Raw genomic sequence first — 23,467 nt, forward strand, 5'->3', positions numbered from 1 at the left:
TATTTTTTTAAATTTTAATTGAAAATAAAATCCAGCTTGGCTATTAAAATCTCCCATTAATTGCAATAATATTTTTCTTTTTTGACTGCAATAGATAATTCTGTCTATGATTGCTAACTGGTGAACCCTGGAGAATCCTGCTGGAGTGATTAGTGTTCCCCTTCCCACTTCATTGCTGTTGTCAATCCGCTCTCCAAGACCTAGTGGAGAAATGTATACACTTCATTCTAAAGTATGGAGGATCATTTTAAATTATCAATTAAGGTGGCTTCATGTAAAGAAGCTGCAATCTGGAGTGATCATTTTTATTTTTTTCCCCTCTCTGGTAAGATAGGAAGCAGGGGGTTGTGTGGGAATTCAGGTTTGGCAGCTGTAATCTACAGGGGTAAGATTTGCCAGAGTTTCAGACTTGGGCAACAAAAACTTGTGTGGCACAAAGCCAAAACCTTGGAATTTTTTAGTGGTTGTGTGCTGCTGCATGTAATCCATGCTTATTTGGTGTAAGAACTTCTCTTCCACAGGATGGCTGTGCCATACAGGTGTTAAAAGTTGTTGTCTCTTTAAAAGCTGTGTTAGGATTTACTGCAGCCTGAGTTAATTTTCCCTTTCTGCCAAACCTTTTTGCAGAATCCCAAGCAAGGCTCACACACAGCAAGTGAAGAGCCCAGTTTGTGTGTGGGTTTTTCTCGTAGCACAATTAGAGATATGACCCCAAACACTCAGGGGTCAGAACTGGACAAGTGTGTGGGCAAAAGCTTTTATCTCACCTGGCTCCTCTGTGTATTATCTATGACAGTGATTTATGTCTCCCCTTTCAATTTCTCAGGAAAAATGAGATGATTGTGGATGAGTTTTTTGAGGAAATACAAGAGTTACATTTCTACCAAGATGTGGGGTCCAGCAGTGCTCTCCTGGCTGGATCAGTACTTGGGGAGGCTGTGTGCTGTTTTTATATCAGTTACTGCAATCCTGCATCGCATTATCCATTACTAAAGCAATTGATCTGAAAAAAAAAATAAATAGCTGAGGCAGGGTTCTTATGGCTCATTAAGGGCTTAAGTACATCTAAACTGGCATCTGATCCAAACTTGTATCTGTTCATGAATGAACACTGGATGCAGTCAGGATTTTGAGGACCTGATAGCAGTTCCTGACACACACACCCCCACACCACCTGGCATGTGTGTGTGCAGGTGGAAAAGAAAAAATTCTGATTGTCTTGCTAAGGAGTTACTTTGAAACTAGTTTTATTTTGTGGATCTCCAACCAGTGATGTGAGTAAAACATATAAGAAATAAATACAAATTATAAATTATGTGCACTGTGAAGGTAATCTATATTTGATCTCTAATATACCATAAATGCAGAATGTAAAAAAAATGGGCAGTAACTGTATGGGCTCTCTGGTCTTTCACAGAGCTTGTTGAGGTGGTATAAAAGGGCACACTTCTCCATATTCAGAGTTTTCTAAAGATTTATTTTAAAGCATATTTGTAGCTGTAAAACAGCATAATTCAAACATTTTCAAATGGTGAATTTCTTGTGTTTTAATAGTACTCTGGGTGGGGTTTATACTCTCAAAGATAGGAAGGAAAAAACCATTGGTTCATTCATTAAATTAGTTTTTTCAACTTTGGGGCACCTTGGTTTTGCATGTGACTTTCTTTTCTAACCCTTAGACTGATGTTAGGCCTTCTGGTGATGGAAGGCATGGTTAGGTATAAAATATACTTACTGAAAGGTGGACTGTTTGTGGCAATATCTTCTCCAGCCTTGCTATCCATCATTCCTGGCCCTAATTTTTTCCATCTGAGACTGCTTCAGGCTCTGAAAGACAAAAAACCCAATGTTGATTAAACCTAAAATCTGTATATAATTAATTATTGGCTGTTTGCTTATGCTGGAAATAATTTTGTGCATGGATCTCCATGGCAAATCTTACATCCTTTATTGTTCAGTTACTGCTCTACCAAGGTAAGTGCCTGCACTAGTTACTCTATATTTGCAGTTGGGATTTTAATAATTGAACAAGACTTTTAAAGAGTAACAACTCTTGAACAAAGAGAACATAACAATGGGAAACGCTTCTTTACAGAGCAGGACAGCAGTTTGATGCATAGCATTCTTCCCAGGAGACTGAAAGTTATGTCAAAGCTTTGGGTGATTTTTGAGCCTGGTTTGTTTTCTCTTCTATTAAGAGAGCTAGGCTAAGGCATGTTGTAACCAAAGAGGGAGGTTGTAATATGGTTTTTCACCTTGCAGAGAGGCAGACAGACACCAGCTAGAGTCTGTGTACAAATCACAAATGGGATGGGGCTGCTGTGGAACTGCCTTGAGCTGTTTTATTTTCCAGCATCAGCCTCATTGCATGGTTATGACAATGGGAAGATGCCACCAGCTCACATCCCAGGCAGCAGACAAAGAACTCAATGTTTCAACTTACTTTATAAGTTTTTTGACCAATCACACAAAGCAAAAGCACATTGACAGTAGTTCTATCCAACCACTATAAGCACAGGTACCTTTGGCTGAAACAATGCTTGCTTATTTCAAATACAATACCTGCTTGTAAGCCTTAAAACACAGTGCACAGAGCTCCATTATTAAGCTTCAACCTTGCTAATATCTTGCTAGATAAACTTTTCTGCAGCTTAGAGAGTTATTCTAGACAAGCATTAATACACAGACCATTGTTTTATTTGTCCTTGCTTTTCTACCATTTGAATAATTTTTCTGCTGACCAATCTCATGGCTGCTGCTTAGCTCTAATCACAGTTCTGCTGTCTCTGGGGCCTGCCTTTTGCAGCTCTCCCAAAACCTCTGATTTTGTGGATTCTTACAGCACACTAAGGGCCATGAATTGCTGCAGCCTTAATTGCAAAATGCTGCTGTCATGACAGGGCCTCTTCATAGAGCAATGTTGTGCATAACTTTTGGGTCTGGTTGGAATAGACTGTGAAAAAAGGGAGATAGGAACAGGGTTTGGTCATATATTTATGAGCTAGAGGGTTTTTAGTTGCTCTGAGTTATTCATGCCGGAGTAGCAAAGCTGTTTGTGTGTACTGGATCACAGAGAGGGATTTGGGAACAGCAGAAATGATTAATCCTTGTGCTCTCTAAATTCCTTCCTGCAGAGGATGGGACTCAGTGTAAATGTCAGGAGTCAGATCTGGGGAGGGTGACACAGATATTGTGACACGGTGTATTGCCTTTCTTTAAACGCAACATTGTGCTCAGATAACTGAGATTTCTCAGTGCCTCTGAGTCAGGTGCCTGCATGTTTGCTGTGCTGGTGGAAAAGCCTTTTCACCCCAGCAATTCTGCAGTGCAACTCAGTCCTCTAGACCGCAAGGCAGTAAATTATGCTGTGGGGGAAATGCCTCCATGCAAACTAACTCTTGAAGGGCAAGAACTGAGATTTTTCATAACTTTTTGCACCTTATGAGTTATAACTGTAGCAGCCTGGAGTGATAAGTGCAGCAGCAGTTCTTTCACTCAGTGTCTGGTTTGTTAAAGCACACACTGCAGCTGTGGCAGTGCAGGGCTCAGCTCTCTTCACCTGAGGCTACTCAAACCATCACCTCTCATGAGGATTTTGCCTGTGCCTGCTGTGAGATTCATGCTCTGGAGCTATTGTGCTCCAAATGAAACCTGGATTCCTTTGGGACAGCAGAGGTGAGGATGGCTTGAGGCTTTTCCTGGAATATTATTGGACACATCCTGAAGCACTTTTCAATGTGAGATTTTTTTTTTTTCTGTGGGCTTTGGCTGTTCAGCTAGGAAGCCCTTTCTTTTTTCTACATCATTTTTTGTTTCAATATTTAGAAAGGGAAGAAAGGGCAGACTTTTCCTTTCTTCAAAAGGAAAGTTTGAGATGCAAGTTTGGTGTTTTCTCCTTGGTATTTGGCTTGGCTCCTAGCTTGGTACATGCAGCAATCTTTTATTATCAATAACAGTTACTGTTCTATGTAATGGTCCTATAATTAATTACACTACTTCAGCAAATCTTTTTAATTAGGCTTGCTCTTCACGTGGTGTAACAAAACAAAAATAAAAGGCCTCTCACTGTGTTGCAGTCTTTCTACTGACTTGTTTGTGTGCTCTTTTCTGGGCAGATCAGAGGCAGCAAACAAAATAATGCTGGAAAGACACGATCTTGAACCAATGTTTGGTTAATAGAATTCCCTTGAGATATGGGCAAGGCTGTGGGACGTGTCTGATGGCCCAGCAGGGTTCATCAATGTGTCTCAGTGGGTAAATGTGTGTTTATTACAATTTTATGTTTGTCTGACAGCAGTTCCAGCTCCAAAGAGTAACAGAGTGCCTCTGAGGCTATGGCTTAGTGGTGTTCTTCTGGTTTTTAGATATGAGTGTTTTTTTCTGTTCTGTTTCAAGATAATATAGGAGCCCATGATGTGTGGGAGTTACCTTTTTTTTTTTTTTTCTATTTCTCTTCAGAGTTAATTTATATTGGCTGTCTGAGGTCAATTTTAAATTGGATATCTGAAGTGAAAGGCACTTGAAATTGCTCTCTCAATTTAACAGCAACTTTTTTTGGTAATTCTTACCAGCATGCTTTGTTTAAATCTTGGTAAAACTTGGCCTTACTTGCTTTTTTTTTGATGTTTAGTGCAGCACAGAAAACAAAAAAATAATTGAAAAAGGTACAGTGCAGCATAGAAAAAATGGTTTTAAACATGCTATACTTAAAATAGCTTAGTACTGGAAAACAGCTCTGTGCAGATTGTCATATTTTAGAAGTTTAAAAGAGAAAGTGGTCCACTGTGACTACCCTTTTGTAGAAATAGGATGGTTGTTAGCTTGGGAGGTCTAACAACATAAAACCATGTATTTACTATTTTATCTTGGATTCAAAACAAAAAAGGTGCACATGCTCTACATGTGTGCTTTTAGCACAAACTCAAACGAGTTTGACAGAGGTGAAAGCCTGAACGTGTAACGAAGGATCCTGGCACTCCATGCAGGTTTTCCTTTGGTGCCAGATGAGGAGAGAGGAATAAAAAGTCACCAAAAAGATGATGATAATCAGCTGGGTTCAGCTGTTCCTGTCAGGTATGGGCTGGTATGTTGTTGGTTTTAGAAGGAAATGCTTGGGGAAGTAGGAAAGGAAGCTTTCTCTTACTCTAAAAGTACATTATGTGAAAGAAATTAAAGTTAAAAAAACCTCAAGGTGGGATGCAAATTTGCAATGCGGATGTTTGGAAATAATTTTCGTGACTTAGCACAGAAAAATCATCGCTTAAACATATTTTGATACGACTGTTTATCTGGAAAATATTTTAATGCTCTTAAAGGATAATTTACCTTAAAGGATAATTTACCTGTCAATTTTGCTACACTTTGTTGTGTTAATTAGTGGCTGTAAGGAAAATACTGAAGCATAGAAGGGAGGGAGAGGCATTAGAAAGTGGTATGTGAGCTTCAGAAGTGTAGAAATAGGTTATTTCTGAAAAAATGTTAATACTTCAGAATTAGCATATCTTTTACATGTTTGATTCAGTTTCTCAGAGAGCTGGATGCAGACAATCCTGACAGTCCCTCTTGGGACTGAGTCAAAGTGTGATTCTTCTGTGGCTGATCGAGGTGGTGCCACGAGAGAAAGCTGCCTTACTTCAGATGAAGGTAGATTTTTTCACAACAATGGGAGTTCGATATTGTCACAGACATCTTTTATGGAAAATCCTTTCCTTAGGATTTTTCCTCCTGAGAAGCTGGGAGGCCTCAGGAACAAAATGCAAACATTGATTATCTGCTGCTGTGGAGTGCAACAGGTGCATCTGTGATTGGCCCATGTTGGATGTTTGTAATTAATGGCCAATCACAGCCCAGCTGGCTCAGACAGAGAGCTGAGCCACAAACCATTGTTATCATTCTTTGATATTCTATTCATAGCCAGCCTTCTGATGAAATCCTTTCTTCTATTCTTTTGGTATAGTTTTAATGTAATATATATCATAAAATAGTAAATCAAGCCTTGTGAAACATGGAGTCAGATCCTCATCTCTTCCCTCAAACAAGAACCCCTGTGAACACCGTCACAGATATTTTTTTCAAATAAATCACTGCCATAAGCTCCTGGTTTTGCATGTCTCATGTAAGACTCTCTTGAATATTTTAACAGCGTTTTAGTGTTCTGGCTGCACAAGAGCTTTTTCTGCCAGTCAAACACGTTGTGAGTGAAGCACCGGTTTGCTCTTCCAGGAGACTGAAGAGCAACCTAGCTCAGATGAATTCCTCTTGTATTACACTGATGACTCAGGTCCTTGGAAGATTGTCTTCTTGAATTAACATCTCAGTTTGTCACTCTGCCTTTGGGCAGAGGCTGTTTTGTAGGAAGAGCTAGAAAATGTGAGGTTTCTTTAATTTATTGTTTCCTTCTTTGGTGTCTGAACTTAAGTAAAAAAGGATGCATAAAAAGAATTGGTTTTTTTCTGAAGTTTGGAAGCTTTTTCCTTCAGACATTCTGATTTTTGTTATTCTTCAGAGCATGGTGGACACTTACAAGAGTTCCATGAGGAGTTCAGAAGAGAACTTGGATTTGTTTTCACTTGTTCTGTTTGCCCACCAATGCTGCACAAATAGCATACTGCTGACCTGATTCTAAAACCCCTACTTCTTTCATTCATCATTAGAGGGAAGATTAATTCTCGTATTTTTCTTTAATATTAGTTTTTCATATGCAAATTCTCATATTCAAATTTATGCTTTGATTTATTTTGCTGTTTAAAAATTCACTCTTTTTTTTTGTTTTCAGAAAAGAAAATAAAGGAGTAGTTTTCATTTCACGTGCATGTTTTTATTAAACAATGGTAGGGAAAAACACTAGACTAGCCCTTGGAGGAGGTTGGAGCTTCCAGTCACTTGGAGAATCCTGCTTCTTCTTGGTAATATTTTCTTCTTGCAGTATGGTTTCTTTCTGCAGCCTAGAACCTGCTGATGCTGATACCAGAAATGTTGCTGGCTCTTCCTCTCTGAGACTGAGCTTTGCTTTTATTACCTATCTGTAACAGATGTGATTTGAGTCAAATGATGCCAAAATCCTTGTTTTGAACCTATCCTAGTGCATCTTCTTTCTAGTACAGGGATTTTCAGTGTAAATACCAAAATTCAGCTGATATAATAACTTCCTCAGAATCTTTGAAAATATAAAATATTATATGAAAATTATATCAGTTCTATCTCCTACTTGAGATTTAGTGATCATTTCTCAAAATATACCATTAGATTTAAAATATCTTGATCTGTAGATATTTTGATTTAGTCTCCTTTTCCTGAGTGATCAGTGATCCAAAATCAAGTTCTTATTTCTTTCAGATTGGGCCTCACAAAACACCTATTCCACTCTTTATTTCTCTTTGTTCTCTCAGTCCTTCTCCAAATAAATATTATCAAATGATTCAATAGTGTTATCATATGATTTACCTCACCTACAGTGCCAATTATGTCAAAAATATAATATATATTATTTCAAACTTGGACAGATACAGTGACTTTTTCTTGTAACTTGATATCTGGACATATTATGGAATACTTTTAGGAAATTTTTTTTTTCTTAATGAATTTAGACTTAAAAAATGTAATGACCTCTTTACCTTTAATACCAAGTGGTCACCTGCTTGCTTTCATCTTTTTCTTGATCTGTTTCTCTTGGGATAAGAGTCTTCTCAAAGAATTTTTTTCCCCCCATTTGAAAAAAAAAGGTCAAAGGAGGAGTCTCCAAATTCTTCTCCTGTCTCTGCAGGTTTGTGAGATACCTCCATAGACCAACATCAGATACCTCCCAGCTTACTCTGGCAACCTCACTTCTGTTTTACTTATTTTGGCGTACTGGGCACCATTTTTTTGTATTTGGTCTTATTCCAGTATCTTTTTGTCTTCTAATTTAAGTGCACATAAGAGTTGCTCCTAAGAAGCTCTAGGATAAAATCCCTGTTTGTCCAGCCAGGATATCATCCAGATGTGCCTTCTGCAGCTTTTAATTTCCTTCTGCAGACACACCATTTCCAAAATACTTAAAAGAATTGATGCAACAATTATCATATAATTCAGAATATCTTTATCTGCCCCTTAATTTATGTCTTCATATTTAATTTAATTATAAATAATTTGCTTCGCAGTTTGTTTGCCTTATGTCACCTCCTTGTAACAGCTGCAGACAAGAAAAGGAACAATGCTGGATGAATTAATATCCTAAAGCTTTTTATTTTCTTGGACACTACTTCATATTGACATGCTCTTTGGCATGGCTTTTTAATATTTTCCTTTGCAAGTCTGTATTTCATGCACCAAAAACCCCACCACACAATCCCCTGCTATTTGACTAGAAAATAAAATCCACTGCTTCCAGGGCAGAAAGGGATGAGTAAATCTTTCCCAGGGAGAAATGGATAAGTAAATCATTTCCAGAGATGAAGCTGAGGGATCCATGGTATGTGCTCAGCCTTACATCTGCTCCATGTGTTTGTCTTCTCAGCAACCTTCCTTTATCAATGCCATTGAAGAAGTAAAGTGCCTGAAATACTCAGAAAACAATAGATTAGCAAGTGAAAGTCAAATTTTTGGGTCTGAACAGAGACTTAACGTCTCATTCTTAATTCTTTTGACACGAGCACATCAATCTCCCTCACCTGGGCTTTCAAGAGACTGAAATCTCTTCCATGCATTTGTGATGAAAACAAACTGACCTTGCTAGGAGAACCTCTACTTCTCAACACAGTATCCTCAGTTTGCCTCTGTTGTCATCAGAGATTATTTTCTTTCCGTTCTGTTGTAATTTTTGCACACCTGGTGTATTTTTTGCCTCATCACTGAATTTTGCATGACAAGAAATTGGAGCCATTCTTCCGACTGTACTCAAAGTTGGAAGGAACACCTACATTTGCTGAGGAAATTAAACTAACCTATAATGTTAAAATAGGTTTTTAACATTATAGTTAAAAACCTATTTAAGCTGTGGAAATAATGTATACTTTGTATAGTCTGTGTGCATGCCATTTCTTCATTGCCTATTTCCTGCCGTTCCTTCATTGCCTATTGCCTGGTGTTGGTATCTAATGATTTGTCTTCCTTACACTCTGATGCTTGAGGAACTCTTTCCTCTCTGGAACAACTAATGTTTAGACAGTTTAGCTGAAATGCATCCCTTTGTCAGCATTAAGACATCACTGGTAAAATTATAGAGTAGCACAGAGAAGCACGACGGAGATAATCAGGCTATCAAGGTTATAATCTGTTCCTCTGCTCATGGCTACAAGTCAGAGTGGCAGAGGGGAGCATTAGGGTGAAGGCACGGGGAGCCTGCAGTCATAAAGACACAAAGCTATGAAAACACTGCAGCATCATTTAGAAAATGGAAAGTGCTGTTGTTTCATCTGGTTCATCTCTAATTGCTTTAGCCTTTGGCGTGAGTGGCCGTGCTGCTGAATCAGCAGTGGCAGGGCTGGATCCAGACTGGCTGAGGTTGTTTTAGGGGAAATAATACATAAAAGGTGTGTGTTTGTGTGTGTGTGTGCTTTTTAAATTAAAGACAAGTGAGTGTACACAAGAAATGTTCATTCTGCCAAAATATGCTAAACATGCATCACAGAAGCTTCAAGAAACAATAGAATTCTGTTTTGGTTACCAATGCTTGAAAACGTGGATAAATATTTTAAAGGAGGGATATGCCTATTAGGAATACGTGTTTGTGTCAGGGAAGAAAAACAAGAATTTTCTTCTGTTTGTGGGTTGGCATTTTGATTTGATTTAGTGTGGAATTGAGCTTTCAAAATCATGGTTCTTTAGAATTCTTTCTAAGACTTACATGGCTAATATTTAGTTTCCACTGTGGAGGCATTTTTTTCATGTGTGTTCCAGCTCTTACAAACAAGTCAGTTTCACTTTTAATGAAATTTCATGGTAGTTTTCATTGTTGCTGTGAATCAAAGACAAAGTTTACCTTTCACATAGAGTAGAGAATTATTTTCATTTGGTAGGCGTGTCCTGTAGCTGTCCTAAGTGAATGTATATTTTAAATAAATTAAGAATTGAATAGACAGCACTGAAAACTCCACCCCCTCATTTCTGTACCCAAGACATACTTCTATTAAAAAGCAGGGGGAGAAGACCAGAGCTTTCTCCTTCTGCAAATTCTATCAGCTTTAGGGTCTTCTGGGTTTATGCAGGCAGTAGGAATGCAGTCACACTGGAATTTTCCTTCTCCTGTTTCATCAGCAGTATGTCAGAAACAGCATTTCTCAACAGGACAAAGGAAGTATCCTATTGTTTTCATGGACAGGCCAATGTGCAGCCCATAGGAGAAATTAGTGACTTTTAGAAGTGGATAAAGTTTTATTTGTTGTTGCAGTCCAATTGTAAGTGCACTAAAAAGCATAGATTTCGTGGTTTATTTTTTTCAAGCCCATACATTCCAATTGTAGAGTAAATGTTTGCTTAATGAAACAATTTTTAACACAAAATTTACTTGGAAAAAATGTGAATATTTTACTGCCCACAGGCCATTTTGATTTTAATGCATTCAGCTATTTGCATGCATGGATTTAATAGAAAAATGTGGGGTGAATTCCATGTTCTCCTCTTGTGGGTCCTGTTCTCAACTCTTTGCTCTAAATCCAATAGTTGCAAGCTAAGTACAGGCAACATTAGCAACACCAGCAGCAGTTCTGTACAAAATGTGATTATCATGTACCTATAAAGAAATCAGAGAGTGTTGAACATCGCTTTGCTGAGCAAGAGGCATTACAGGCTCTGGGTGATTTGTTTGTTCCTGCTTTAGGGTGACTGCACACCCACCTGAAGTGGTGACAGTGTGAGTCTCCTTCTGTGCCATTAGATGAAGTGGCATCATTTTAATGCTTTGGCAGTAGTTAACTTCATGTGCTCCCAATCGGTGCATCCGCATCCAAGTATCTCCAAGACATTTCAGTGTGCCCTTTCTTTGTCAAGACCATCTGCACGAGTATTTCAGTCAGTGTAGACAAATGCCAAAAGTGATGGAGCATTCTACTTAGTCATACAAGGCTCTTTAAGAGAGTTAAAATTGCTGTTGTGCAAACTGACGTCACTTTACTCAGTGTCAGCAGCTTTTACAGGGCTTGCTCACTGGTTACGCTTTCTGGAAGTTTTGAAGAGTGAAGATATTAGTAGAGCCAGCCCAACTTCTTTTTTTTTTCTAATTATTTGTATTGTATTTCTAACAGGCTAGGGTGAAAGAGAAGAATTTGTGCATGCTACTAATGTGTTTTGCCACTATCTGAGTGCTGTGTTCAAATAGTCGTTTTCAGAGAATGAAAAAGAAAATTGAGCAATATTATTTTGTTTCTGTTCAGTGTGAATGATCCTAACGATATCTTAATGTATTAGGTGTTCTTATTTGCATGGTTTTCCATTTTCCAGGCATTCCATTTTAGTGATCTCCTATATTCCTTAGGAAAATGGCAGCTGGTGATACAATTGTCTGGCATTTATGAATGGGTCTGGAATGGGCCACTTGAAATATGGCAACCATGTTTTAAATTCTTGATCAAGCTTGGCTGGGCTGCTTGGCTGGAGATTGACTAATCTGAATGAATTAGGTCTTTTTTAACAACTTGTTGCTGTTTTTTTCTGGCTGTCCTTTAGGCCATGTGTTGGATGTTCAATTCTAGTCTGTCCCCATGGGGAAGATTGACAGTGGCTGCTTGTATTTAATAGAACTCATACAAACTTATTCCTGAAGAGATTAAAAAAAATTATTCTGGTCTTAACCTAAAAAGTGAAAGAACTCCCTTGAGTATTTATTCAAGCTGAGGCACAACGAGAGTAAACACTGTATGTAAAATCTGAATTTCTTACACGCTAGTTGTGAGGAAAAAAATCTTCTAAAATATTTAAGTTAAAGGTTACCATAGTAAGATAAGTAGAAATAGAAAGAAATCAGTCTGCTAGATTAAGTAATGATGGGCTTTAGGTGTTGGCCTTCTGTCAGTCTTGGTATCATAGCAGGTGTATTTTGGTAAAGTAGTATTGGTCAACAACTCTTTGTTCAACAGGTCACATACTGCAAAGAGAGAAAAATCTTTTTGCTGGTGATAACCTGACCCCACTGGAGAGGGGAAGCAGAAGCGGGGGAAACCTACCAAATGTGTGCTGAAAGGACCTGGGGCATCCCCTGCATGATGATGTTGTGTTTAAGTCACTAGATGATATACAAGAGTTTTTCCAGTATTGACAAGTACAAAATAGAACGACGTGAGATGCTTGGGGAAAATGCTTGGTGTCACAATAAGCAAAGCTGTGGCCGAATTGCTGAATTTCCCAAAGAAAATGTTAGAATGAGGTGCATGGTATTCCATTAGCCTGAAGAGTAGTGCTGTAGAGACAGGCAAGAAACAATAGAATTCAATTTTTTACTGATCCTGGTAGCTCTTCCCAATCCACAGGTCATGGCAGTTGGTTTTTCCCCTTCTGAAAATTAAAACCTAATTTGGCCTGACACGAGTCACTGAACAGTCCATTACAAAAATTTTGTTTTGCTAAGCATTTCTTGGTACAGAGTGCCAAATAAAGGGGGGGTTTCACAAATGTGCTGTTTGAATGAAACTGGGATAACTCTGTGACTTTTATGGGCATTTTGGAGTACTCAGCACCACAGCTGAACAGATTCAATGATAATGACCTTTCTAGTCCATATTTGGACTCAAATACATTGAAATAAAATTTTGGAGAGTGGGAATATTAGAAATACTGGTTAAGTCTGGAAGTTACTCTTTCTCATGAAGTCCTACCCAAAACTCTGCTTTCCTATGCTTTCATTCCTAAATTTTTGTATAATTTTCTGATGACTTGGATAAGGTACTGATATCATTGAAAAAAATTCCATCCAAAGGAGTGGATAGGCAGACTTTCCCTCAGAACCCAGACTTAAACCAATTTGGCCCTCTGAATAAACCACACTTAATGTGTGAACCAATAAATGACAGTAGAAATGCTGCTAAAAAAGCTACTCAAATCCAGCAAATCTAGAACTACCAATTACTTTTCTACAGATTCTTGCCTTCTGCTCATGCACTGCATTTCTTCCAAGAGAGAAACCTGGACCTTAAGTGAAATCTGTTGTGCTTATGCTATTGTTTTCACAGGAATTAACTTTATAGGGTTGACACAAGTGACAAAAATGCCTGCCAATCTTAATTTACTAGTTTTAAATCATACCCTTTATGTCCCTGTGTGTTGAAGAAAATACCACAAAGAGGAGTCCTGTTGGTGGGCAGATAGCTGGTGAATAGGAATACTGAATAAACAGTCTGGGTTTGGATATTTTCTTGCTGCAATCAGGATCTCAATCAGTCTGTACTACAGTCTAGTTCTCTTTCTTGAGAAGTGTATACCAAAGAGCAAACAAAATATTCTCCTGTGTTAAAGTTTTAGTCAGCATATAGCTCTGAAAAAGGCTGCCATGAAGAGTCATATTGGCCAAATTCTAATATCTCTTGCATGGTAAATGCTGAAATTGGATATGTCACTGAAAGCTGCTCTTTGGCACTTTCAGCTTGCATGACCTGCATTTCCTCAGCAGATCACTACAGGTCCTGCTGATCTTCCCCTGACACCGCTTGGACAAGATCTTTCTAATGGATATATTTTCTTTTTTTTCTTATTTTACTTACTGTTCCTCCCCCCACCATGTATTAGTTATTAACATGCTTTCCTTGCAAGCTGGAGCATGCACTGCATTTCATTCCCTGCTATTTCCTTCTTCAGCAAATTTATTTTGCTGCAAGAGAATGCTCTCTTGTGCTGCTCAGTGGTGTAATATTCAAATGGGTGATATGCTTGAGCTGCCATATTGTGCATTGGCAAAAAGAAAAAAAAAAAAAGAGTAAAAAGAGTCTTATTTTTTGAGAGAATTTAGCCCTGAAGGCACCGTGTATCCTGTAGCTGCCCTGGTCTATCAAGGGGAGCTTAGCAGCAAGATATAATGTTAGAATTCAGATGGCAGAAAGTTTCTGGATGTTTCCAGCTGGCAGAATGTGGGGTGCAGCTCAGGCAGGCCCTGCTGAGCATCTCTTTGCTTGGCTCCAATACACACAAACACTGCTCAGCCTCTTCCATGCAGCTGGATGTGCTCTCCAGTGAGGATGGCATGAAAATTCATTGTGGGGGGGATGCTGTCTGTGTCAAAGCATGGACTTCTGAAGTGTTTTAAATTTGCATTCAAATCATTCACACTTAAAGAGATACACCCATGAAAGAGTTTGGCCTGAGAGACATTTTCTTGTAACATACCATGTTATAAAAACCATTACGTAATACAACATACCATGTTGTGGTAGGAACAGACTGGCATTGGAAAAAATGGCGTCACAGCTAATTTATGGGGTCAAAAAGGAAAAGAAGAAAACTGTGTGAGGAAATAGGTTTACCCAGCAATGTTGAGCACATTGATAGCTGCTGTAGGCTTTGGGTTTTAGCAACTGATGTCAGCAATCCTGCTATGATATGCAGAGTAAGAGTAAAAAAGCCACAACAGAGGCTTAGTTTTCCCCCTGTGCACCTAACTATGAACATTACAAGTTTGTTTTACTATTATTAACATTACAAGTTTGTTTTGCTGTTATTTCAGACTATATATTGTAGTCTGTCTAACTTAGTTATTAGAATCAGTGAAATTATATTTGGAAGACCTCTCTGAGAAAAGCCAGCAGTTTGAGGTCAGAACCCATGAAGAATGGCAAGTGAAGAGTTCATGTCTGGTTTGGGTCAGGATTTTTGAAGCAGGATCTCCCCAGAAGGATCACAGCTCTGGTTTTTGGGTGTAGCTTTTAAGGAAATTATTTGTTGTATTTGGGAAGGGAATTCCTTCTGTGCTTGTGCTTGTTCTTAATCGGTTTTTGTTATACTGTGAAGTGTTCCTCATTAACAGGGGTCTCCTCTTAATTTCAGTTTTTAGGATATGTAATTGTACTGCCTGAAACATTGTCCTTCACAGAACAATACCCTGTCTCTAAAAGAAAGAGGTATTTTAAAACTGGCTAGGTAATTGCAGATTATGCTACCTGTATGTACTTGTGTTTTGTAGATTGATCTTGGTCTCACCTGGCAGAATTTTATTCCAATAATGTCAATTTTTGATATGAAAGAAGATAGAAGATGTTGAGCTCTGAGCTGGCAGCACAACAGAGTTCTCAATAAACATTGGCATGGATTGGCAGTGATTTTGTGATAGTCTTTAACAGCAATAGAGGATTTATATCTCACTTGTAACAGTGAAATGTACATTACATATAAAATGCTTTACTCAGCAACACTCCTTTTGAACATTGGGTTCTCCAGTTTAAGTTTTTTCCTGGGCTATGTTTGGACACATAGAACTTGGAAGGGTGAGATGATTTGGTACTGTACATATTGCTGCTATGACAGTGGAGATGTCACACAGCTGTGTTCTCAAAAGCCACATCTTTGCTACTGGTTAAATATTCAAAGATGTTGCAACAGTTTAGTTCATAAAGCCATAAAGATAATGATGTTGAAGAATGTTCATAACTAATGCTTAAAAAGAGATCCAATATCTTGGACTATTTAAGTAAATCATTAGGGGAAAGAAAATTCCGCAGTGGAAACTTCTTTAACCTTCTCACATTTTTAGTGCAAATACGGTCCTACAAAGCTGCTTGATTTGGAAACAAATTTACAGAAGTAATTGGCATATATGTGCATATAAATAGGAATAAATGCATTTAAATGGCAATCTTCCAGCCTATATTTAGCAGTGGATCAAGTGCAGAATGCTCTTTCCATCTCCTTTATTTCCTTTGGAACTTTGCGTGACGAGTTCCTCTCTGTAGATTGTTCTGTTAACTTTCTTCCATCTGTATCTCCCTTTAGCCTCAGGCTGTTAAAAATGAGACAGTTTTTGAATGAATAATGCTTATGTGATGGCTTTTTTATATGATTAAAGAAAGTGTGGCATGATATTTTGGTACCCTTTTTTTTTTCTACTTCACTAATGATGATATATAGACTGTAAGAGTTTCTAAGGAAGGAAGAAGAAATAATACTATTCCTGTTTGATCCTTTTTCTTGGTAGGAATCAGGTCCTGTTTTGCCTTTGTTCATTTGGGCTCAAGCTTTTTCTAAAGATAATAACTGATACCTGCCTTAATGTTGATTCAACTGAAAGAAAAATATTATCTTCACTTCTGCGAAATTAAAAGTATCCTATAACTTGAACATGTGGAAAGAAATATTGCAAATGTTATTGACATAAAAATTTTAAAATTAAAGAGCTTCATCTCCCTTAATTCAATATCAGATTACACTTATATCAGTGGAATTTTGCTGCTGAACTCAAATCAACTATTAATACTGTATTTCAGTATTATAGTCTGTATAGATCTCTGTTGACAGGATTTGTGAATGTCAACATTAAAAAAATGAGCATTTTTTCAAAAAACTACCTGTAGCTAATATTACATTTGGCCTTTGAGTTATCCAAGCAACTAACGAGGTGAAAGTTAGTTGTTTCATGGAACAGGCTTTCAAGGGTTTTAATTATTCAAAGGATCATAAAGGCAGGAGTCAGAAAATGTAATGCTAAACAATGGATCCACTTCATATCCCTGACACCCTATGGGGCTATTTTGAAGTTAATGAACCACTTTGTTTCACCCTTTTCTATCTGAAAGAAAAGTAAATAAAAACTGTGAACTACCCTCAAAGAAATGTTTTCATTGACTCTAAGGGAGCTATTGGCATTAGCAAATCTAGCTGTGATTTAAGGAATTAGGACTCTGTCCTCTCATTTTGTGTTCTGTTCAATGAAATGTTGAGAAATAGATAGGCATACAGGCTGCCAAAGCTTTAGGTTACTGAATGAGATATGTTAAAGTAGTTGGAAGCTTTAGGGAGCTTAAATTTCCAAAAAACCCAACCAACAAACCAACCAAAAAAAAAAAAAACAAACAAACCACCTCAAACCACAAGGTTTTTCTATCCACTTGGAGAACATCTGAAATGTTCTGTGTCTGGGAAATTAATCCTCTTTGGCTTTTTTAAATGGAAATCCTTATTTACTTTATATATTCAAGGGAGTACAGAACAGAATTTTAGGTTTTGGTCAAGGCTTAATAAAATAAATACTAAATGGGGAAAGCAAGCAAAGACTTCAAAACCTTTCAGCTGTTGTGATGGAGTTTGATTGTCTGTTTCCCCCTTGTTTGAAGCTCTGGGTTTGACTCAACAGAGAATCCTCCAGCATTTTGGTGTCGTGTTGGTCAATGGAGCACTTGGGTGATGCAGAACAGATGGAGCTTGGTGTGATCTTCACCATTCCTTCAGCAAAGCAAACAAGATTTTCATGAAAGAACACAAGTGCACACTGCTATTCTCAAAGTAAAGAAAAAGAAAAGTTTATTTTCTAACTCCAATGTTTATAGTTTTCTAAGAATAACAGTAGATTGGAGGGTGACAGTGTCACCTCTCCAATGACACTGGTCAAACCAACAGTCTATTGACTTTCTCCTCCTCTATAAAAGAATGCAAAACAATGAGTTATTTACAAAAAGTGTGTGAGAAAGTTCACTACAAGAATGTCAACATCAGAAGGCTTAGAAAATCTTAAAAAACCAAGGTGACACGAGATTATTTCATTATTCCACTAGTAACACATCTCAGCGGTAGAACTTGCTGGTGGCAGCAGCTGAAGTGTGTGCATGCATGTAGAGCTGTTCCCCAGGTGAGATCCCACTGGAAATGTGCCCAGGGCTCTGGCATTTGCTGCTGGCCCCTGGCCCTGTGTGGTGGCACTGGGGAAGGGATCTGTGGGTGCTCTGTCACTGCCACTTTGCCCCTTTTTTGGGAGAGCAGCACAAAGTTTGTGGTCTGAACTTGAATTTATCTGTGTGCTTGAGCGAAACTTGAAATTAATTTAGGGACTGAGAGGCAAGTAGAGATTCATTAAATTTTTAATGAGCAGAAATGATCAGGCACATCACTTTGTTCATCACATTTGTGTCTAGTCTTTTTTTATTTTATACCTATGTCTTTCACATTCTCTGATTAAGATTTGTAGGCATACAAAGACCTTTAGAATTATGGTTCTGATGTGAACTTATTTTCTTATAGCTGTGCTGGGTAGTTGGTAAGGTCAAAGAACAGCGAGTTATGGTGACTTCAGCCTTTTAAGGAAACTGTTTGCAGTGATCTTTAAAAACAAACAGTTTTCTCTGTGTGAAATGAGCGGGTCTTGGTTCAGTTGCTGGTAAGGAAATGAAAACATTGCATATCAGATAACACAGCTGGGATTTTTCTACGTAGTTCACCGTCTCTGTGTTAATCTCAGACATTTAAGAGAGTAATAAGAGGGATTAGTTTTATTCATTTATTCATTCTCCAAAGACATTTCATTCACAGCAGATGCAGGTTTGCTGACATGAAGAGGCTTTGGTGATATGTCAGCAGAGTTCAGATGTGATTTGCTACACTTATTGGACTACTCACACTAGAAAGCTCTCAGAGCAAAGCCTGCATCTATATATATTTCTCCTGAGACCTATGGGATATATTTCATGTTTTTTAGAGGAACTGAACTTTTTAACTCTTTTTGTAACATACTGTGGTGAAATAATTGGGTGCAAATCCTGGGGAGGAGGTTAATTGCAAACCAAAGTAACAAGTGGTACTAGTTACAGAGGGATTGAAGGATAGCAAAAATAATAGAAAATAACATTGATGCATCAAGAATAAAGTGAGGTGTTCTTGCCATGCTTATAGACTTCAGATGCAACCTCATAGAAACAAGTTTTTTATACACTGTGATTAAAAACGTCCCAAGTTTGGATGTTATGCTGCTTGTTTTATGCTGGGTAGGGCCTTGTTCACTTGCACCTGAAATGTTTGCTTAGAAATAGCACAGAAGTGTAATGAATGCCCTTTATCTGTAGTAGCTTTGTATTTTAAAACCAGCTAAGGAACGTCTCTCTTTTTACAAGTGTGTATATAGTCATATTTGTCTCCTATCTCCCAGTTGATGCTCTTGGACCTTTTTGCATCATGTCAAGCAAGCTATTAGCATGCACTTCAATTTATAAACATCCTGGTAATTATGTTTCTGATTTCCTACATCTGTGAAACACAACAGACAGATTTTTTTGGTTTAAAAATTTAACACCACGCAGGGTGATTTGGAAATGAACGTCGCGATTCAAACTGCGTTCTCAACGTCTTTTAGTCCTCACCGAATATGGAGTTTTTTTGCAGCTCCCAACTTTCATCTAGCATTGAAATACTGAGCCCATTCTGGGCTTCTCAGCACATTTCCCACTGGTGCTCCAGTGCAGCTGCTGTGCTGCCATCAGCCATTAATGCTCAGGCAAAGCCAACAGCTTGTTAGGATGTGTCTGAGCCGTGCAGGGGTGCAGATGGCATGTTCTGTCTGCCTCTACCTGTAACATCTGGCAGCAGTCAGATGTGAGAAAGCCCAAATGAGAGGGATGGAGATAATGTTTTTAAGCTGAATTGAATAAATAATTTTTCCAGACAAATTGTCGCAGTTTGCTTGAGGTCATAAAGGGAAAAAAAAAAACCAAAAAAACACCCATGTAAATGGAGGGCAGAATTAGCCTGCTTGGTTAAATTAATTGAATGAATTTATATATTGTGTGGACTTCCAATTCAATTTTTGAGAATTTCTGTGAGCTCGTTTAGAGCTGAACAGATCAATGCTGTAGTACCTAGGGAGTTTTCTCCTTAACTATCCCCAAGAATCTATCAAACTACAGACTAGGCAGATGGCTGGGAACAAGTTTTTTATGCTGTTAGCAGCTTTGCTGTTGGTCTTGATGCAATTTTAAAATGTTTTCTAATTGTATTTGGGATTGTTCAGATCAGATTCAAATGGCATTTTTTCCTTCTAAATGACCTTGGTGATGCTATGAAGAGCCTGACAATACAATGACTGGTTTGCCATCTCATCACATGGACAAGAATGTGCAAATTTATTTCTTTCTGAATCAAATGCTTCTTTCCCCTCACACCTTATCCTTCAAAAAAGCCTTAGTGTGGTAATATGTAGTGTCCTTCACAAAGCTTTTACCCTGGAAAAAGTACAGCTGGGTAAAATGTAAGCATGCGTATGCAAAAGCAGAATCTGTGCCGCAGAGAACCAATAATCTGCATAACTCTCAATCATCTCAGTTTTGATTGGAGAGAATTTTGCATTCTTGATTTTTTTATCAGTTAAGAAGGTGAGAGTGTTTGGCTTCTGAGATTGGCTGAGTGATTTGGCTGTCTTTCCCCTCCCCTTTCCCATTTTCCTTCAGTTCTTAAACTGTCTTAGTCTTGGTCCATGAGCACTTTTGCTTTTGCTCTCTCTGGTGTCCAACTGGGGAAGGGCAGTGAGCTCTGAGCACAGCATTGCATGGGATGGAACATCCCTCTGGCCAACTCAACTCACCTGTCCTGTCTGTGTCCTCCTTTCTTACTCCCAACTTACCTGTTGGGGAGAGGAGGGGACGATATTAAGAAACAGAGAAAGCCTTCATAAAATGCCTTTTTTCTCTTTTATTTTTCTTTTCCCCAGCTTTTTTGTGTCCACCTCATTGTTCAGAAACAGCCACGACAATGTTGTGTTATCTACACAGTTTCAGCCACAAACTCAAAGCACACCATACAGGCTGCTGTGAAGAAAGTTAATTCTGTTGCAGCCAGATCCAGTATGGACAGGAAAATCTGCCCAAGTTACATTTATATAAGATTTGCTTATCTTTAATTAACAAGGCACTTTTTCCTGCTATGTAGACAGTTTGTCAGAAAGTGCTGAATTGTGCAGGAGAGGTGAATAAGGTGACAGTGCAGTGGACACAATAAAGCTGTAAGGACCCACTCAATTCCCCCCCACAGTTTTACTAAGCTTGAGACACTTTAATAGTTTTGAAAGATGGATCATGTCAATAAATCCTAAGATTTGTTGGCCTGCCAAAGAAGGAGGAACAGAATAATATGGCTTTTCATCTACAACAAGTTTTGACAGTGCTAATGAGTGCAGAACAAGTGAGAAAGGCTTTGCAGACCAAGTGAGGAAGACTGATTTCTGATATCAAAACCAGCTCCTGGGGAAAGACCTCATCTTGTTACTTGCAAAGTCTCTTGGCTTTCAGAATAAATAATACAGACATTTAAGATACCTTTTTGTTTTTCAGAATCTGTACAGAAGAATCTTGACAACACTAACAAAAAATGTGACACAATAATCACCCTTAAGTTTTGAAGAGCTATTAGTAGGGAGGCATATTTTGTGTTAGCATTTATATTATGAAGTTAACATAAAGATTGCTTGAAAGTCCAATGTCCACTTTTTTATGTTTGCAGTTTAGCTTCTAAGACATTTTTGAGGATGCAGAGTTGTCAGGTGGTTCTTCAGCCCTGTGGCATGAGAATACAGTTTTAATTAATGCTTCAGCAATAAAAATGCATCTGTATTCTGTGTCTTTTGCATCCTTAAAATAGTTGTCTTCATTCTCATTTGAGTTGTGATTTTCTGCCTTTTACACACCCAGAGTAAGAACTAGACTACTTTAGAAACAGTGGCAGCCTATCAGCTAAAGCAAAACATGCAGATAATTTGCATTTTGAACTGCTGACCTGTTTGCAGACCTCCTTTTCTCTCTCGCTGAAGAGCTCCAAAAATGCCTGTTGTAACCTTACAGCTGCTAGGGAGGGAAAAGGGGAGTATGTAAAGCAGGGTACCAGACCTCCTCCTGTCAGTACAGCTGAATAGATTCAGCTATTGTCAGTCAAGTAGATACTAGTGCTATTACACTTGCAAACCTGATGTTCCTAATCAAAGTCAAGTGTTTGCCATTTCTCTGAGTGGAGAAATTTGACAACCTCCGTTAAAAGTGATGGAAACAATAAGACAACAAGCAGGCTCTTGGAAAGGAGAAATTAAGAAAAAGAAACTCAAGGAAATGGTCACAGTGGCAAATTTGGGCATACGTGCCACATCCAGAGGGAATTACTAAAAATACACAGGCTGGGTACTGTTCCCCTTTATATTGGATTTAAAAACAAAGGTTTCCTCATATAGTTCCTTCCCTTTTTTTCTCTCCACGAACTGTAGTGATTTTTTTAAAATGAGAAACAGTAATATAATTTGGTTGTGCAGAAAAATACAATATGTGCCAAATGATTGATCACTTTTGGCCTCGGAATCCTCAGGCAACTATTTTGCAGTACGTTTTAGGAGTAGTTTTGAAGATATAAATAGATCATCACAATCTGTGGCAATTAGCAGATAAGAGGAAATAACAATCAGCTCTATATACTGGATATGTAGTAAAGCTGGATTTTAAAAGCAAAGGGAACACAGAAATTCCCCTTGGAGCTCATGATTCAGTCCTTCTGTGTTGGAATTCAGCAGACAAGAAGTTGATTTTTGGGATACAGTTTAATGATGTGTTGTGGTTTAACCCTGAAATTAACTCAGTCCTATTACTGCTGGCCCACTCTTCTCCGGCAGGAAAAAGTGAGAAAATGTGTGACTTGGGATGAAAACAGCTTAACAGGCAAAGCAGAACAAGGAATAAATTCACCCCTTCCCAGGGGCAGGCAGGGGCTCAGCTATCCCAGAAAAACAGGGCTTTCCACACATAATGGTCCCCTGACTTTCTGTTCTGAGTGTGATGTCATATGGAATATCATATGGAACATTCCTTGGGTCAGCTGGGATCAGATTTTCCAGCTGTGTCCCCTACAAACTCCTTGAACACCTCCAGCTTAGTGACTGGTGAGGTAAGGAGGGGAAAAGGCCTCTTCTCTCTGTATGTGCTGCTTAGCAATTGTGGGAATCCACAAAATCAGAGGGTTTTGGGAGAGCTGCAAAAGGCAGGCCTCAGAGGCAGCAGAACTGTGATCAGAGCTAAGCAGCAGCCATGAGATTGGTCAGCAGAAAAATTATTTAAAAAAGCAGAAAAGCAAGGACAAATAGAACAATGGTCTGTGTATTAATGCTTGTCTAGAATAACTCTCTAAAGTACAGAAGAGTTTATCTAGCAAGATATTAGCAAGGTTGAAGCTTAATAATGGAGCTCTGTGCATTGTGTTTTAAGGCTTACAAGCAGGTATTGTATTTGAAATAAACAAGCATTGTTTAACCAAAGGTACCTGTGCTTATAGTGGTTGGATAGAACTACTGTCAATGTGCTTTTGCTTTGTGTGGTTGGTCAAAAAACTTATAAAGGTAGTTGTGACATTGAGTTCTTTGTCTGCTGCCTGGGATGTGAGCTGCTGGCATCTTCCCATTGTCATAACCATGGAATGAGACTGATGCTGGAAAATGAAACAGCTCAAGGCAGTTCCACAGCAGCCCCATCCCATCTGTGATTTGTACACAGACCCTGGTTGGCAATAAGCAGTAGCAGCAACACCACTACATCATTAACACATGTTCAGCACAAACCCAAAACATAGC

This window comes from Melospiza georgiana, chromosome 5 (assembly GCF_028018845.1).
Source record: "Melospiza georgiana isolate bMelGeo1 chromosome 5, bMelGeo1.pri, whole genome shotgun sequence".
Classification (NCBI taxonomy): Eukaryota; Metazoa; Chordata; class Aves; order Passeriformes; family Passerellidae; genus Melospiza; species Melospiza georgiana.